The sequence below is a fragment of the Trichoplusia ni genome, chromosome 9 (assembly GCF_003590095.1).
Source record: "Trichoplusia ni isolate ovarian cell line Hi5 chromosome 9, tn1, whole genome shotgun sequence".
NCBI classification, from domain to species: domain Eukaryota; kingdom Metazoa; phylum Arthropoda; class Insecta; order Lepidoptera; family Noctuidae; genus Trichoplusia; species Trichoplusia ni.
Window position 1 is genome coordinate 11,871,242 of NC_039486.1, and position 13,912 is coordinate 11,885,153.

The following is a 13,912-nucleotide window of genomic DNA, read 5'->3' on the forward strand; positions in this document are numbered from 1 at the left end:
TCTATCATTAACACAGGTGTGAATGGATCATCAAACACATCAGCATAATCAGTTAAGGTTTCTGTTCATGGAAATATACCATTGACTAATTAGAGGAAGATTATTTTGGTGATGTAATCTTTCTCCCTTTTCCTCCGTGTTTCGGAAGGCACGGGGTTAGGTTATTCCTACATCTTTGTCAGTCGTTACAGGTAGTCAGAAGCTTAAAAAAAAGTCTGACAACCAGTCTAACCAAGGGGTATCGTGTTGCCCAGGTAACTGGGTTGAGGAGGTCAGATAGGCAGTCGCTCCTTGTAAAACAATGGTACTTAGCTGAAACCGGTTAGGCTGGTAGCCGACCCCAACATAGTTGGGAAAACGCTAGGCCAATGATGAATCTTTCTCCCTTTACAAATATCAGCTGATTCTTGTGTTTTTTATTAATAGTTATTTTTGATTTGTGTGATTTATAAATATCCTGGAGTTAGAGTTCAAGCTGAAGGTAGGAATCTAGTGGCTTAGCTTGAGATGAGCAGAATGCACGAGACTTTCACGACGGTGGTTCATGTTAAGTCAGTAAGAAAACGGATGTATTGATGAGGGAAAGAGTTAGAACGAGAAGGATTGCAGAGGAGAAGGAGAGAGAAAGATTGGAGACTTCCTTTAACATCATTCTACCACCAAACATCTCTGAGACTATCCGTAAGTAGCTTAACATATTATTATTAATACTTTACTTATTTATGTAAATATAATTGGGTCCAGAGTCTATTGAGATACTTCGATGAAGTGTAATTTATCTAGACTAGGGGCAGTAACTACTGTGACAGTCTACCAATCTAGTAAGTTCAAAGAAAAAGTGTACACAATGTTATTTTTTAGAAATGTTCTCGAGATTTCAGCTTAATGAGAGTAATATCAAAGTTAACAAGAAAATTAAAATGATTTTCATTAATTAAGAAAATGATTGAAGAATCACATTTACTACTGTGTTATTTAGTAATTTAGAATTGAGTTAGGCTTTAATTGAGATCTTCGAGCCAATCATGCTACCAAATAACTTTAAGATATATTTTAAGGGCTAAAAATGTAATCAATAGACATTTTCAGGTATTATACGGAGAGCTATTAGATTAATTTTAGGGGTCCGTACCCAAAGAATAAAACGGAAACCTATTGCTAAGGCTCTTCTGTCTGTCTGTCTATCTGTCCGTCTGTCTGTCCGTCTGTCTGTCCGTCTATAATCCAGCTGTATCTCATGAACTGTGACAGTTAGTCAATTGTAATTCTCAAGGATGAATTTATGTTACAGCTAAAAAAGGACTAAAAATTAAGATCGAAGTTAGGCAACGATTGTTATGTTAATTTATGGTCATAAAATGTTTTTATATGACAGCAATGTCCCAGTCCCCTTTTGTTTTCAATCTGTCTTCTAGTTTAGCAGGGCTTTCAAATTGCTTGACATAGAGATTTAGGTCCAACACACAGAGGCATTGTAACTTTGTCTAGGATCCACCTCCTGTGCTCAAAGGTACTCTCTCTTTGATCACACGAGGATGACATGAAGATCCAACAATCAAAAGTTGTTTTGGAATGATTTTATCGATGAGTTTCCAGCCGATTTCGGCCACAGCGACTACTTTACTTAAGGTAGACGACGCTTATGCGCCCTCGAACAGAACAACGGCTACTGAATCTTCTAGAAAGAAAATTCGCGCGCAAATTGGGCACGTGACTTCACCATTTTGGTAGTTGTACCGATTTGCTTTTCCACTGGTATTTCAGTTTTCAGTTTGTAAAGTAGATATTGTATTGTATTATTGGTAAAATGTACAATGTTATTGAAAACATGTAACTATATAGCTTCCCAATATTATAATATTTTAATAAGAGGATAATTTTATTTGGGAGTTCATAAAACATTAGACCGTAGTCGAAATTAATCAAACGTGTTTTGAAACATTGAAACATTTAATGTTAGAATGGTAAATGTATGTATGGAATTGCAAACATGAAAAAATCATTTCATAATCATACTAATTATGACCGCGCGGTGTGTTAACCTGGACGTCGGCGATAAAAAATCATCAACGGTATGGATTTTTCTATACCAAATTTCATCAGAACTGGCGTGAAGAGGAAACAAACATACTTATATACTTTCGCATTTTAATATTACAGTGATTAATAATAATACATATATACCTACTCGAAGAAAGGCAAATGTATTGACAAGCCCTGTTAAAGTCTGAAATTCCATTTTCTAGATAGGGTTATCTCCTATAATCTCTTTAGTTCATAGAATCCTCATAATACAAATATTAGAGATTCACTTGCAAATATGGCAACCAAGGAAAGTCGAGCCATTTGTAAATTACTCCTACATTTCATCCCGTTTACTTTAGTTGTAGAAGAGTATATAGGTCTAAAGCAACTACCTCACGGTAAATACAAATAGGTATATTAAATTAGAATTATTAAAAAAAATATATATTTTGCAATCGTATTTTGTACTGGAATTACTTACATAATAGACCCCTTATCTGATTCTTTCAGGAGGTCTATTCTAAAAGTTATTTAAACTAAATTATTAGGTAGCTACACGAATGCTGATGTTATCTTTTTACCGTCTATATGCTGAAATAATAACGCACTAAAACAAAACTCGAAACACTTTTGTTACAATACAAATATTTTAACCTACTAATATTATTACTACAAATGCAAAGTTTGTGGATGTATGGATGTTTGTTCCTCTTTCACGCAAAAACCAATGAACAGATTGAGAAGAAACTTGAAGATAGTTTTTACCCCAATTGTATGTTCCTCTGGGATCATTTTCGATTTGTATCCGTATCCGTATTTGTATCCCGCGGACAAGAGCTAATAATGCATATTCCCATTTTTTCTGTAAACAGACCTCATACAACAATGGTCAATATGAGATACTATATCGTACTATAACTGTATCGTAAACTTAAATTTGTCACGTTTGACTTCGGGATGTCCCACTTAAATCGTACTCAATCAGACTTTGGTCTGTTCCCGAAAATCGAGCCCAGTTTCTCGGAAAACCACGTGACACCCTCCAACTAGGTCACGTGATGTATTAAAGTTACGAGCTCATCACGTGTAAGTAAGTAGTGGTGTTTACTCTACTATTGGTATTGGGGTAGTGAGACAACGTACGGCGTGTGTCACTGTCACAACAGGGACAGGTAATGATGATGACGTATGGTAATGATAATGATGAATGTTGAGATGATGGTAGATGTCCAGTTTACAATTACTACGGTAGATGATTGATCAGCTTAGTCGCCATGAAACTAGGTATATGAAAATTATATTGGAAGAACAGATAGAGTCTAGAAGTGGCAGGGAGGCTAAGATGGGAGTGCATAGACCAAGGGTGGAAAAGGCAGAAATTAGAAGATAAAGGGAAGTAAAAGAGATAGCCCACGATAGAGAAAGATGAAAAGCGCTGATGAAACGTTAAGGAATTAAGAGTACCATGTCAAATTAGATGATAATTGTAGGTAAACTTGTTTTATAATATATGATTATTTGTTCTGTGAAATTTAGATTCTAATCAATATATTTTGCATGCCGTTTTACTGTGCATGGCTAAACATAATCGTCCTTATCCTTCCGCAGACAAACAAAAAGTATTATTATCCAGGGCGTCAGCTAACTTCTAATTAAATTTCATCGAAATTGGTCCAGCTACGGTAGCGAGAAGTCTTACAAACTTTAGTCTTCATGAAATTATGCTAATGAGATGAAGGCTATTAAATGTCCCTCTCCAATTAGTTAATAGTTTTTCTATTAAGACAAATCTATTCAAGAAAATCGAAAAAAAAACAACAAGACTAGCATTACGAAACTAAGTGATATTTACAATCTTCTTATTAGACGTATTGTATTACAATTAGGTAGTTAACCTTACTCTTACTATAAATCGTGTGTACGTGGGTTTATTAAATACGTGTGGAAATACGCAGAAATTGTCCCTGAACGAAAATTACCCTTTGGTGTCAATACAGCCTTAATAAATAGCTAAAAGGACTAAATCAGATTAAGTTCTTGCTACTAATTCTGACAAAAGCTCCTTTTTTAATTAATTGAAGCGGTGTTCAATTGTTTTTTGCTGAGCTTTTTTCATTTCTAGGGTTCTGTAATGTTTCTGTCTAGCCCAGTGGGACTGATGTCTATCGGGGCAGCGGGATTGTCCGAAAGGGTTCCCTTAGCCCCGGTAAACGAAGGGTAAAGGAAGAAACATGGATGGATTTTAATCAGTAGAAGTTTGACACTCGCTTCCGCTCAACCCAACTCAACCCTGAAGCAGTCATTTGATGATGACCCATCCGGAAAATTCATCCGGGGTCTACAAGAGTGAAGACGGAACCTTTTAAGGCTTTGCTGTCTGCCGTCTATTTGTCAACACTAACTATTATCAAAACATGCCTACACAATTGAAATTTTTACCACATTTTATATCATCGTTGTCATTTTAACAATAAATAACACATATATAGGAAGGTTTGTTACAATAATGCATTTGATAATTGACCATATTTTTTGCAAAATTGATTTTTCTATAACCTTGTATGCTATTTTACACCTTCAGAGTTGTGAGTCGGACTCGCACTTGACCGGTTTTCAATTTAAACCGCGTGTCGAGATTTCGAATGAGGTATACGTTCAAACTTGGATCTTTAGCGCTGCAACATCATCAAGGAAAGGTTTAACAGGTAAATTAGGATACAGTGAGATATTAGCTCACGGTGGGTTAGCGATTTGAGAGTGTAATATTTGTAATCCAGATTTTCACACGATGTTTTCCTTTACTGTTACAAATATAAAAAAAAACTATCCCTTAAAAAGTCACATTGCTAGTTTCCCGTGGGAATCGAACGTGGGATCGAACCTACTAATAAGCAACCGCAAAATGCATACTTACACATATATACCAGAGCAAAGAAATCTATGTACCCACATTTTACTTCGAAATCAAGAACAAAACGATCGCAGATTCCAATAACAACACCCCGTATGATTTATGGGAACCACCAATTTACAGAATCGGATAAATATCGATACGGACTTGACCGGTTCTATCTATTGAATCATGGTACCATTAGAGGTGGAAATATATCGGAAAATGAACCAAATTCAGGTAACGTGTAGCCATAACTCAGTCCTTTGTTGGTCTGTGTAAACAAACGCCAATCAATCTCGCCCGTTCGAAGGAAACTCGCTGGCAGTAGCGATGCTACAGAATGCTTAATGGAAACTTGGAGTAGGCTTGAACTTGCTTTGACATTTGACGTCTATCAAGCACCATCATAAACAATTAGCAGCCGGTGCAGTGAACGAACAACACATGACGTAACGATGGCCGTGTTATGATGGCAAAAGTGTTTTAAGTGTTTTTATACAGCTTAGGTGATTCGGCAAAGTTTGATTAACCATGTTAATTATTTCTAGGGAATTTCTGGTTTGGATGTAATACAAAATAGTCAAAGAAAATGTTTGGGTTGGAACCCTTATCAATGAGGTAAAATCGATAGTAGTACCATAAACTAAATAATTTAAAACATCTCCAATATCTTAAACTTGCCGTTCCGGAGCACTGTGATAGAAGATTTTTAAATAAATAATTATGATGCATGAACCCAAAAAAAAAAAGTTTTTTTCTTGTTTCAAAGTACACACGGAAACTGTCGTGTAAAATGTTTGTGGGTTTATTTTAAATCTAACTACAATTCAAGATTTTCAGCACAACGATAAAAATGGTTTTTATTTAAATTAAATTTATTTTCGCTGCCAGTGCCCGTTCCTACCAAAACGTTTTAAAATAATATTATTATTGCGGGCAAGGACAACAGATCCCGCTCTCCACCGTATATTGCACTGTGAAGCTCCGACAAAGAAACTAATATTACTTTAAGAGCTGGTGGTAGACCAACAAGAATATTATACAGTCTACATACAAGCAAACTTTAAAAGACAAACCCAACTCAATAAATCTAACTACGATATGTTAAAACACTCAAGAATACGGAATTCGTATGAGATAATGTTTACATTAAATTTAGCACTTAAACTACTGGCTGAGTATGAATCGGACTTGTTTTGAACGTATCAATCCACGCAAGCCACTGTTTGTTTTGTTACGAAAGTGATGGCTTTTACTCGTTCCGAATCGTTTTGTGTTATACGGATAATACTTTCTGTAATCTTTTGTGTGATGATCGGAGAAGGTAAACTTATTGGGGGAATCTGGATTTTAAAAGTTGGTCAGATACCCAGAAGTTAATAAGTGAGGTGATGAATGCTCGTTTTTTTTATAAGGACGCTTAGTAAAATATTCTCTTCCTGTACTTCTTATATTTGATCCTCATGTTTACTTATTTGTTAGGTACATTGAGGACTTACAGCTGACCAAAGGAAACAAAAAAATCTTATACCTACACCGGAAAGCAAATTACAAATCTTCACGTTATTAAAAGAATTCATTTAATTTTGAAAGCAAGAGAAAAGCCTCTCATAATTATAATAACGTAGCTGGCTGTTCTAAAATCGAATCGCTCCCTAAGCATTATCCGAGTGAAGAAGAAGAAGATAAGGGACCTAATGTTAGCAAAACATTAAACATTATTTCTTTTATTTGCATAAAAAAACATGAAAACGCTAGTAATTAATACTAAATTGAAAGTCAGATTTGAGTCAAAACCACAACATAAGAACACACTACACTTTACCCATGTAACAAATGCTATGCACAATTAATAATCCTATTAACGACACAGCTTTGACTGACAATTAATTTCTGTAAAGTGACAGCTATTCAGTCTATTTTTGCAAAGAAAATAACCTGGTTCCCCATATCGCAATCGGTAGCAAAGGCACGCCCTAGACAATTAGTCAGAACATGCTGACTGGCAAAATGTTTCTAGTCATAAGTAAGTCCCAAGTGCCGTCAGACACGATAGATAGAAAATAGATAGAATAGAATGCCAAATGTAAATAGCAATACTCGTTTTAGTTTCATCATTAAAACGACAATTTATTATACGAGTGTTTTCTGTTGATTAAGAGTCTTTTTTCATTGTATGTTTTAAAACGACTCCCGCATTAAAGAACATAATCCCTAGGCCGCGAGAGCTTCCACAAACATTCAAGACACATGCACAATGGCACAAAAACTCAGGACAAGCATTCGTGGATCACACAAATTCTTGAACTACGTGGGGATCGAACCCGCGACATGTTGTGGTATATTTATCCCACAGCTAGGTAGTAGGTACACGATTTTTTCCATAAGCAGGTTGCAGCATATATTAGGTATAATATAATAAACATAAATATATTAACTAGCTGTTGCCCGCCCGCGACTAATCGAAAATAATTCCACGGACACACAAAATTTGGATTAAACTATCCAATGTGTTAATCCTAGTTATAAACTATCTGTGTACCAAGTTTCGTCTTAACACGTTTAATGATTTTTGCGTTCAAACGAACAAATCTATATATCCATACATACAAACTTTCGCGTTTTTAATATTTTTAGGATTAGGAGTACTTAATAGAATTCGGATCATTTCTTGCTGGGATTGAATAAAGTTAATGAAACACAATGTTTAAAATCCATAGAAGTGATCTTTACATCACATCAACAACTAACTGGTTAATTTCTAACAAAAATAAAACAAGCCAGCGACTAGATTACAACGACCTAACTTTAAATTTTAAATTAAGTCTAAAGGTCAAAAAGTTTAAGATCTTGCGAGATGTTTAGAATCAAGATTTCAAGAGTAAATGAAGCCAAATATATACAGGCTAGCCGAGTCGACTAAAAGGATAGCCGAGGGGTTAAGGTCACGACGAAAAACCCACAGAGCGCGACGTGTCACGGGTTCGATCCTGGCGTAGGTCAAGCATTTTTGTGATTCAGGAATGCGTGTATGCCTGAGTCTGATTGTTTTAATAAATACCTTAGTGAGGGAGCCGCCTTTGTAAAAAAGAACTGAAACTTTTGCAAATAATAAACGTCTCTGACTATTTCTGATTTTTAGCCAACAACTTGAAGTTAGACTATAGAGATGTATAGAGTATAGTTCAAATCGACCAATCTCTTTTATCTTTTCGATCAAACAAAAGGCAAGAAGTGGAATATACAGACAGCACTGTCACAGCTGTCAATAGAATAGATCAAACCGTCTGTATATGCCAGGGGCCAAGCAAATGCGGCAGTCCGCTAGGATGGCACATTTGCAATATCTTAGGAATAATAATTTGAAATTTCCTTTCATTGGGCATGCCTTTTATATGTATACCATTCGCCCACCATTACGAAAGCTGTAGTCTTATAACTAGAATTTTAGCCAATGAACACCAATAGATACATAGATAGATAGAATGTTCTTTTTTGCACACCGCATAAAGGATTGTAAAGCCGATATACAGACTTGCTTGGTTCCTCCGATCTGAGTCCAAGCTTGTCCAAACCGGTCACACAAATAATAAAACAAAGTCCCTTTAATAATGAATCTTAGATCCAGCTCTGTTTGCCTTAATAAGATTGCTACCAACGCACTAAGTCGATTCCAAAAAACCCGCAGGGGGTGCTCTTAGTGAACGTTGCTGGTATAGTTAGCTTTTATCTTTGTTCTGGCTGGAGGCTTGTAAAGAAATAAATTAATCCGGTGAAGCATTCACAGCCTGCTTACAGGCTAACTGCAGAGACGATGTGGAAGAAAATGCTAAGCTCGGAGTGCCTCAGGTTACCACTTTTTTAATTTGTATACTTAATTGAAAAACCTTCAGTCCGCTGATAACAATAATTAAAACAGAAACGGGTTTACCGTTTAAGCACTGTTTATCTCTGAACGCAAAAATAAATTACTTTTCCATAAGCGGAGAAATTCCGACCCGTTCTTTTTTGCGGAAGAAAGTTGCTGTCCGGCCATTTTATTTATCACAAACAACAAGAAAAAAGATAAATGTTGAAATGTTACTTTTACGTAAAACTTGTACACGATTTTTGTTTCAAGAAAAACATAAAAATTTACTCTGAAAACTGTTCCTGGTTTTGTCATATAGCTGATTTCCATTGGACGTACTTTTCATGTTTATTGAGGAATGAGAACCTAACAGATACTCTTTTGATACAAAATAATAGAGATGAGTCTGAATATGTGAAGCTGTTTTGAACACTGTTGTGAACTCTCAATTCAATAATGTTTTTCCGAGTTCGTTAAGAAAAAGAATACAAATAATTGGGTAAATGACAATATTATACTCAAAGAAACCTGTCAAGCTAAGGCAAATAAATCTTAATGCTAGGCTTTAGTAAGTTATAATTATACTAAAGTACATAAAGGATTATTATTCCTAAGTGTCATTTTACCTATAGTCATATTTTTTTATTCGGTTTAATATTATCTATACCAATCAACAGACAACCCGCACTCTAAACGAGATACTTGGTGGATCATATAATTTGTACTTCGGAAATTATCTGAAGTCTAAGGCGAATATGAAAACATTAAAATTGTTAACCTATATTCAAATCAATATGCACACACTTCATATTACAATAAAGTCCATAATAAATTATTCAATCTCGAAAACAAATACATCCCAGTTCAAAAACCCCGTGATATTACAAAGATATCCAATATGTACAAATTTCAATTTGTCTTGTTTCATTAAATTGCTTAATATTAATATTTTATCAGGACTTTGTTTGCCAGCTTGATAACAAAATCGAACATGTTATATTTATTAAAAGTTCCGTCTAATGTCAATACAGAAACGACAGATCATCGGACGAAACATTCTGATTTTTTTCTATATTTATTCATTCTTTTTATTGATATTTCTGTGATTTCTTTGCTTGGTTCTTATTTCAGAGAGGCGGATAATGTGTAATCCGTATTTTTAGCTACTTTACATTGATTTTATCATTTTTATCATAGTAGTTCGAGGCGTTTGAGAGTAAATGAACTAGTGAGATGTGCTTACGTATTCATCACTATTATAGAGCGTAACGCTCTATATTACTAAGACACAAAAAGAAAAAATCACTCCCAATAAATTAATGTTAGGATCAAAAAGTTCTAAAAGTGCTTTACAAACTAAGCTTCTATTTTGATTAGACTTATATGAATACCATTGAAGCTAACTTTGATAAACATTGTTATTTAAAGTGAACACTATTACAAAATTGAAAATAGTTGCCATATTGAAAATATGCGTACAAAATTATATTAAATTAAATATCACACTATTACGGAATCTAATACTATATTCGTGCTTCCATTGTCTTTCTGTGCTGATTTCAACTTCTATTTAAATAATAATGCGAATAAGACACACACTTACCTGCTTTGTCGTGTCAAATTTTTATGACGAATTTAATCAATAATTCCAATAAGTATAGAGTTACCGTTTCCAAAATCACGAAATGTGAGTATTAAACTATGTATTTTATGTTTCGTATTTAATAAGATCGCCCAAAGCCTATTCCTAAGAAGTCTGATCATAAAACTTATTCGTTATTACATTTTCTCACCGTAAAGAAGGAACTTTGGCTATTGACAGCAACAGTTATACTTTTTAATTACTTACTTGTCAAGAGTTGCTGTTCAAAACTTTTTGATCACTTTCAAGTTCACAAACTGGGGTCTTGATCCAAATCCAGAACTTTTCCCCTCACTAATATTATTTATTTAATTTGTTTCGGTATTTTACGTTAATTAACACACTCCATTAGGTTAATCTTGATTAAAATTATAATAATTTATTTCTAAATTTTAAACACCATTTTGTCATTCACTTAAACTGCCACAGTTGGAAGAAAACATTTCATTTTCACTCTGTATCAATTTTTAAATTATTATAAAAACTTTCAAACAAAAAACGAAACTTAAACAAATAAAAACTTACACTTAATTTAAAAAACGGAACTGTCAAAAGGAGTTTCGATTTTGTTTCGAACTTTTTTTTTAATCGAATGTATTGTGACAAATGAGTTCGACGCGTGAACTTAGACGGTCGGCGGGCGTTCGGTCCGACGCTCGCGGTCGCCTCTATTCGACTGTAGACTCGTAGCGCCGACACCACTTTGCTACGAATGTTCGAGCGTGCGAGCTTTCCTAGCTACTTATAACACGTTAGAAGCGCTCTACGTGATATTAAAACCTTTGAAAATGTGTTGTTTGAATTTAGAAGTTATCTTTTTTATAGTAATTAATGAACTACTTTAAAAAAATATTTATGGCCAGTTCTTAGTTGGTGCAAAAAGGTTATAGTTTACTGGTACTTTTTCAGAGTTCTATTTGAACTGAACTTCTATTCGATCTAATAGAAATTACATTTCATAAAAAAAAACAGACTGTTTACCTTGTAAAATTGATTGATAGATTAAGAATACTAAGTACTATGATATCTATTAAAAATATATCTCGTAATCAGAATTCAGTTTCTTCTCCTTAATAATGCATGCAAGTAATCATTTTTGGTAAACTGTAATATTATTAGCATGTCTAGGCCTTTGAAGTAAAAGGCATGTGGGTAGCGATGTTACTCAGCCCTCGATTCTCATTAAATAAATCGTATTTGTATGTAATGTCATTTGAATCACATTATATGGTCGATGAACTGAAACTCGGAGAATTATTTTTTTGTTATTTTTATAACATAATATTACGAAATACGTAAATAGACATTGTTATCAATTCTCGATTAAAAAAAAATTAAACATTGGTTGTTTTCGTTATATTATTATTTTTAGGTGACGATGTTTTTTTTCCTGAATTTATTTGTCGCCAAACCTTTTGTTTTTCTTTATCATAATAATAATTAGTACGAAAAGTTCATAGTAGCGAGAATGTCAACACGCTATTTTATATCTGTAACTTTCATACATTATAGAATTTCCTAGCAACTCTTTCATTTGTCAGTGCTTAATTTGGCCAATTTAATAAGAACGTGATGAATTGCAACGCATTGCCACGTTTCGGCCAAACGCGGTACGTGGAGGCACGGCGTTACGGGTTTAGTCAAGACTCTGACACTACCCGCTCAAACCTCGAGGGAGCGGCCGTCTCTAAGCATTCCCCGGCCCGAAGAAAAAAAGGTCATTTAAATTAGCTATACAGAGTTGTTGACAAATAATCTCAGTAATAAATTTAACTTTGATTTGTACCTGACCTTGTGACTAATGAGTAATGAAGCAGTCCTTAAAGATTTTTATGCAAAAAAAGAACAATTTTGTACCAAATTAATGAGAAACGTGTACACCCACGGAAAAAAAGTTAGCTTCGCAAAACTACTAATTGCAGATAATTGTAAAAGAAAAATAATAGAAAACTCTTTCTTCCTTACTCCCACATTTTAATTTGTGTATTGTACCTAGGTAAACACATAACAAAAGGAATAATTCAATTGAAAAAACAACTTTAGCGGTACGCAATAAGAGCTATACTAATTCTAAAACATTTTGTTTTGTCAAGTGGGTAGTATCTATAATTTCTCTAGGAGGAACAACCTATTAACAAAGTTGGCTTGGTGTTATTTATTGAGCTACTGACTGAGCTCACGCATGCAGGCATATAAGATTTGACTAAGGGTGCGTTCCCAATATATGAAGAACATGATTTTTGCTTAAACTCGTCAACCGTTTATTAAATGTTATACTTTTAATGTAATTTTAAAGGTAGTTGAAGATGACCATGATATATGTCGAGTCCTCCAAGGATATTTCATTAGTTTTTCCTACATAGGAAAGACAATTTGAAAATGCAACTAGTCATTGAAGGTTCAAAAAGTGCCTGGAAAAGGCCTAACATTAACAAAAATTAAATTTTGATTTTGATTTTAAATGGAATTCTCATATTAATTATTTTTCGCAGAACACGCTGCGAATAGAATGATATTTGCAATAAAATACAAATAATTATTAAATAAAACTTTTGGCTATATAATACTGGCGGGGATTGCAAATCTAGAAACTCCCGGCAAAAAATAGAGAAAAGCAGACGCACCGACACACACAGACCGTGGTGAAACTTGTACTGAGGTCTTTTTGCGGGGGATAAAAATGAGCTTGTTTACTCATCTTGCCCTTTTGAAATCTATTTTCAACCAAGAAGGTTTGTTCTGCGTCAATATAGCGTTTCCATTGAACAGAATAACACATTAAATATTTATTCAAATATCGAATTTATCATTCTAATCAGAGGCAATTATCTATAAGCTGACACAATGAACGTGGTTAGTTTATTGTCAGAAAATTAGAAAAAAAAAATAGTATTTGTTAGTATAGCCGAAAATAAGATGTTTTAGAAAAGCATGAGTTTGGATGGAATTTTAACTGTCTATTTTCGTTCAAGACTTCCCATAATGAAGGAAAATGTTCTCAGGTGCTTTTGAGAGGTTTAACTATGTGTGTTAACTGTTTGTTTAAGGTTTTGTTGAAGTCTAACGGAGAAGACTGGTTTTTGTTTAAGAAATTATGGGAGGAGTTTGAGCAATACAACATATACTTGTAACGTTAGCAAAATTGTAGGTTCTTTTGTTACATAAACAAATATATGTATTATCTGGGGCCCCACCGCAACGTCTTAACTACTACTATAGATATGAAACCGGGATGCCACTCTTCGTCATGTATAGCGCTGTCAAGTTTTCTCTACGGTAATAATATTACTGGTAGCCCCTCAGGATTCTAATTGCAAAATAGGCTAATGAACCAACAATTTTTTTTAAGCGACTCCCGCACTATGGAGTTTAATCCTTGTGTCGCGGGGTGTTGCGGTGGGTTTGGCGTGATGACCTCAACCACTCGGCTATCCGTGCAGTCAAAATATTATAATAATATTGCTCTATATCGATGCTTTTCAAAATGCTATAATAATAATAA

At 34.3% G+C, this 13,912-nt stretch overlaps 1 protein-coding gene across 1 annotated transcript in view; it reads right to left on the reverse strand.

Moving 5' to 3' along the window:
* The window catches only part of LOC113497315 (neuropeptide CCHamide-1 receptor-like), a 193,934-nt gene extending 183,060 nt beyond the window's left edge, over positions 1-10,874 (reverse strand). Inside the window, exon 1 of the mRNA XM_026876822.1 lies at positions 10,618-10,874. The gene's annotated coding sequence lies outside the window, so the exon portion shown is untranslated. The remainder of the gene's footprint in view (positions 1-10,617) is intronic.
* Between the last annotated feature and the right edge of the window lie 3,038 nt (positions 10,875-13,912).